Source organism: Salmo salar, chromosome ssa11, assembly GCF_905237065.1.
Source record: "Salmo salar chromosome ssa11, Ssal_v3.1, whole genome shotgun sequence".
Classification (NCBI taxonomy): domain Eukaryota; kingdom Metazoa; phylum Chordata; class Actinopteri; order Salmoniformes; family Salmonidae; genus Salmo; species Salmo salar.
This window is the reverse complement of record NC_059452.1, coordinates 109,450,863-109,455,862: the sequence shown is the minus strand read 5'-3', so window position 1 is coordinate 109,455,862 and position 5,000 is coordinate 109,450,863. Positions and strand designations below refer to the sequence as shown.

At 39.4% G+C, this 5,000-nt stretch overlaps 1 protein-coding gene across 1 annotated transcript in view; it reads left to right on the top strand.

Moving 5' to 3' along the window:
- LOC106563969 (serine/threonine-protein kinase sgk-1) overlaps positions 1-5,000 on the top strand; it is a 51,652-nt gene that overhangs the window by 36,468 nt on the left and 10,184 nt on the right. The gene's annotated exons all lie outside the window — the stretch shown is intronic.

Genomic DNA, 5,000 nt, shown 5'->3' with positions numbered 1-5,000 from the left:
TCTCCTGTCTGTCTGTCTGTCTGTCTGTCTGTCTGTCTGTCTGTCTGTCTGTCTGTCTGTCTGTCTGTCTGTCTGTCTGTCTGTCTGTCTGTCTGTCTGGTCTGTCTTGTCTGTCTTGTGTGTGTGTGTGTGTGTGTGTGTGTGTGTGTGTGTGTGTGTGTGTGTGTGTGTCTTGTCTGTCTTGTGTGTGTGTGTGTGTGTGTGTGTGTCTTGTCTGTCTTGTGTGTGTGTGTGTGTGTGTGTCAGAGAGAGAGAGATTCTCCATTGAGTTTTACCATCCAGCAGTAAAGGCCCAATCTGCTATAGTATGTCAGCACTTAAAACGTATATACACAAATCTGGTATAGGGTTTACCTCATATGTTGTGTTCTGGTATCATTTTTAAATTGAGAAAAAGACACTCTGTGGACAGTTTATTAGGTACACCACCCTATACAGGAAAATGGTTCGCTCCTACAGACAGTTAGTCACGTGGTCGTGGCTTGTTATATAAAGCAGGCAGACAGGCTTCAAGACATTCAGTTACTGTTCAGTTGAACGTTAAAATGGACAAAACGACTGACCTAAGAGACTTTGAGCGTCGTTGCCAGGCGCGCCGGTTCCAGTATCTCAGAAACGGCCTTCTGGGATTTCCACGCACGACAGTGTCTAGGGTTTACAGAGAATGGCACGACAAACAAACAAACATCCGGTCAGCGGCAGTCCTGTGGATGAAAACAGCTCGTTGATGAGTGTGGTGGTTGAACACTATGGGGATTTATTTTATTTATTTCACCTTTATTTAACCAGGTAGGCCAGTTGAGAACAAGTCCTTTATTTAACCAGGTAGGCTAGTTCAGAACAAGTTCTCATTTACAACTGAGACCTGGCCAAGATAAAGCAAAGCAGTGTGACACAGACAACAACACAGAGTTACACATGGAGTAAACAATAAACAAGCCAATAACACAATAAACAAGTCAATGACACAATAAACAAGTCAATGACACAGTAGAAAAAAAAGAACGTTTATATACAGTGTGTGCAAATGGCGTGAGGAGTTAAGGCAATAAATAGGCCATAGGAGCGAATAATTACAATTTAGCAGATTAACACTGGAGTAATAAATGAGCAGATGATGATGTGCAAAAGAGCAGAAAACTAAATAAAAACAATATGGGGATGAGGTAGGTAGACTGGGTGGGCTATTTACAGATGGGCTATGTACAGCTGCAGCGATCGCTTAGCTGCTCAGATAGCTGATGTTTAAAGTTAGTGAGGGAAATATAAGACTCCAGCTTCAGCAATTTTTGCAATTCGTTCCAGTCACTGGCAGCAGAGAACTGGAAGGAAAGGCGGCCAAATGAGGTGTTGGCTTTGGGGATGATCCGTGAAATATACCTGCTGGAGCGCGTGCTACGGGTGGGTGTTGTTATCGTGACCAGTGAGCTGAGATAAGGCAGGGCTTTACCTAGCAAAGACTTATAGATGACCTGGAGCCAGTGGGTTTGGCGAGGAATATGTAGCGAGGTCCAGCCAACGAGAGCATACAGGTCACAGTGGTGGGTAGTATATGGGGCTTTGGTGACAAAACGGATGGCACTGTGATAGACTGCATCCAGTTCGCTGAGTAGAGTATTGGAAGCTATTTTGTAGATGACGTCGCTGAAGTCGAGGATCGGTAGGATGGTCAGTTTTACGAGGGTATGTTTGGCAGCATGAGTGAAGGATGCTTTGTTGCGAAATAGGAAGCAGATTCTAGATTTAATTTTGGATTGGAGATGCCTAATGTGAGTCTGGAAGGAGAGTTTACAGTCTAACCAGACACCTAGGTATTTGTAGTTGTCCACATATTCTAGTTCAGAACCGTTATTTAGACTTGTTATAACAAAGGAGTTGAATACTCCGGAACTTATTTAAACTTGTTTATAACAAAGGAGTTGAATACTCCGGAACTTATTTAAACTTGTTATAACAAAGGAGTTGAATACTCCGGAACTTATTTAAACTTGTTATAACAAAGGAGTTGAATACTCCGGAACTTATTTAGACTTGTTATAACAAAGGAGTTGAATACTCCGGAACTTATTTAAACTTGTTATAACAAAGGAGTTGAATACTCCGGAACTTATTTAAACTTGTTATAACAAAGGAGTTGAATACTCCGGAACTTATTTAGACTTGTTATAACAAAGGAGCTGAATACTCCGGAACTTATTTAAACTTGTTATAACAAAGGAGTTGAATACTCCGGAACTTATTTAGACTTGTTATAACAAAGGAGTTGAATACTCCGGAACTTATTTAAACTTGTTATAACAAAGGAGTTGAATACTCCGGAACTTATTTAAACTTGTTATAACAAAGGAGTTGAATACTCCGGAACTTATTTAAACTTGTTATAACAAAGGAGTTGAATACTCCGGAACTTATTTAGACTTGTTATAACAAAGGAGTTGAATACTCCGGAACTTATTTAAACTTGTTATAACAAAGGAGTTGAATACTCCGGAACTTATTTAGACTTGTTATAACAAAGGAGTTGAATACTCCGGAACTTATTTAAACTTGTTATAACAAAGGAGTTGAATACTCCGGAACTTATTTAAACTTGTTATAACAAAGGAGTTGAATACTCCGGAACTTATTTAAACTTGTTATAACAAAGGAGTTGAATACTCCGGAACTTATTTAGACTTGTTATAACAAAGGAGTTGAATACTCCGGAACTTATTTAAACTTGTTATAACAAAGGAGTTGAATACTCCGGAACTTATTTAAGCTTGTTATAACAAAGGAGTTGAATACTCCGGAACTTATTTAAACTTGTTATAACAAAGGAGTTGAATACTCCGGAACTTATTTAAACTTGTTATAACAAAGGAGTTGAATACTCCGGAACTTATTTAGACTTGTTATAACAAAGCTTTCATTTTTATTAATTTGTAAACATTTCTAGAAACATAATTCCACTTTGTCATTATGGGGTATTGCGTGTAGTAGACCAGTGACACAACATCTCAATGTAATCCATTTTAAATGCAGCCTGTAACACAACAAAACGTGTAAAAAGTCAGGTGGTGTGAATACTTCCTGAAGGCACTGTAGGAAGGTACCCTTAGTCTCCTGGGACATTCATTAGGACCTCTTCATCTGCAGACAGGGGTTTCACAGCTGTCTGTATCTGAGGACAGAAAACATCACATAGAAACAGGCTGCGTTCTACTGAAATTAGACTGAATATTATGTTGCTATTATCTCTCTGTACTCAAAGATTTCCCCTCTAGGGATCGGAACTGGATAATAGTTTCATAATGTCCTCCCTCAATATGACCTGTCCTCTCCCTTTACTGACAGCTGGAGTTGCAATGTCACCCTCATCCACGGCTGTTACCTACACATGCATTTGGAGACTGTTTTTTAATTTGAAATGATTACATCAAGATAGCTTGCTAATAGGAAGTTAGCTAACTGATTACATTAAAATCACTTAGCTATACAGTGTGTGAAGTTAGCTTGCAGCTCAGTTAGCCTGCAAAGTGGCCTACTGTAGCCAGCTTTCTAACTAGCTAATAATACATAGTTTAAATAAAATATTTTAATATTTTAAACATGGTATTTACTTACTTTGAATAGGTTCTCACACTGCCTCCATTTTTTTGTGTCCTTACAAAAACAAAATAATGGTCAATCCTCATGGTATGTTTGGTGGTAGCAAAGCGCAGCCATATGGACGAATGGAGACATGGGAGAAATGGAGACATGGGAAGAAATGGAGACATGGGAGAAATGGAGACATGGGAGAAATGGAGACATGGGAAGAAATGGAGACATGGGAGAAATGGAGACATGGGAGAAATGGAGACATGGGAGAAATGGAGACATGGGAGAAATGGAGACATGGGAGAAATGGAGACATGGGAAGAAATGGAGACATGGGAGAAATGGAGACATGGGAAGAAATGGAGACATGGGAGAAATGGAGACATGGGAGAAATGGAGACATGGGAAGAAAAAAATCTGTCACTTGATTGGTTTAGAACTTTTTGTGACGTTTTAATTTACCAACGTAATAAACTTTTAATTTCAATAAATATAAATCGCAGACTGTCGGCCACACTTGAAACTAGCATAGGCAACAACAACTTCCTGGACGGAAAACAGTGTGGCACATAACAAACAGCAGCCCTTCTACGGGCGCGTGGGGGAGGGTTCTTGAAATGTAACATCCAATCGAAATACTGCAGACCATTCAAACCGTTTCTGCTAATACAAAATTCTCCAGATCTCCAAGCGAGGCGTGATAACGATGTGATTTTGGAGGTATGGCAACACGAGACTACAACAGACAAAACATTCTACATTTGTCACGTCCTGACCATAGTAAGATGTTATTTTCTATGGTAGAGTAGGTCAGGGCGTGACAGGGGGGTGTTTTGTGTTTTTCTATGTTTCGTATTTCTATGTTTAGGTTCTAGTTTTCTATTTCTATGTTGTTGTTTTTTGGGATGATCTCCAATTAGAGGCAGCTGGTCCTCGTTGTCTCTAATTGGAGATCATACTTAAGTAGGGGTTCTTCCCCACCTGTGTTTGTGGGTGGTTGTCTTCTGTTTTAGTTTTATGTACCTGACAGAACTGTGCGCTTTAGTTTTCTCTTTGTTATTTTGTCATTAGTGTTTTTGAGTTAAAATAAATATTCATCATGAGCAATCAACACGCTGTGCTTTTGGTCCCCTCTCTACGACAACCGTTACAACATTAGAACAAATTGTAGAACACAAAGTCCTGGAGCACAGCTGTCAGTCAGTCACGACACAGAGATCACATGGTAATGCTGTGATTCCATGTCCCTGTGGTGTACAGTAGCTACGCAGTATGGATCAGAGGAAGACAAATAGAGAGATGTTCCTGTGTAGAGCAGTAGGCATGTATAACAGTAATAATGGTTTATTCCAGTAATGATAACAGTAATAATGGTTTATTCCAGTAATGATAACAGTAATAATGGTTTATTCCAGTAA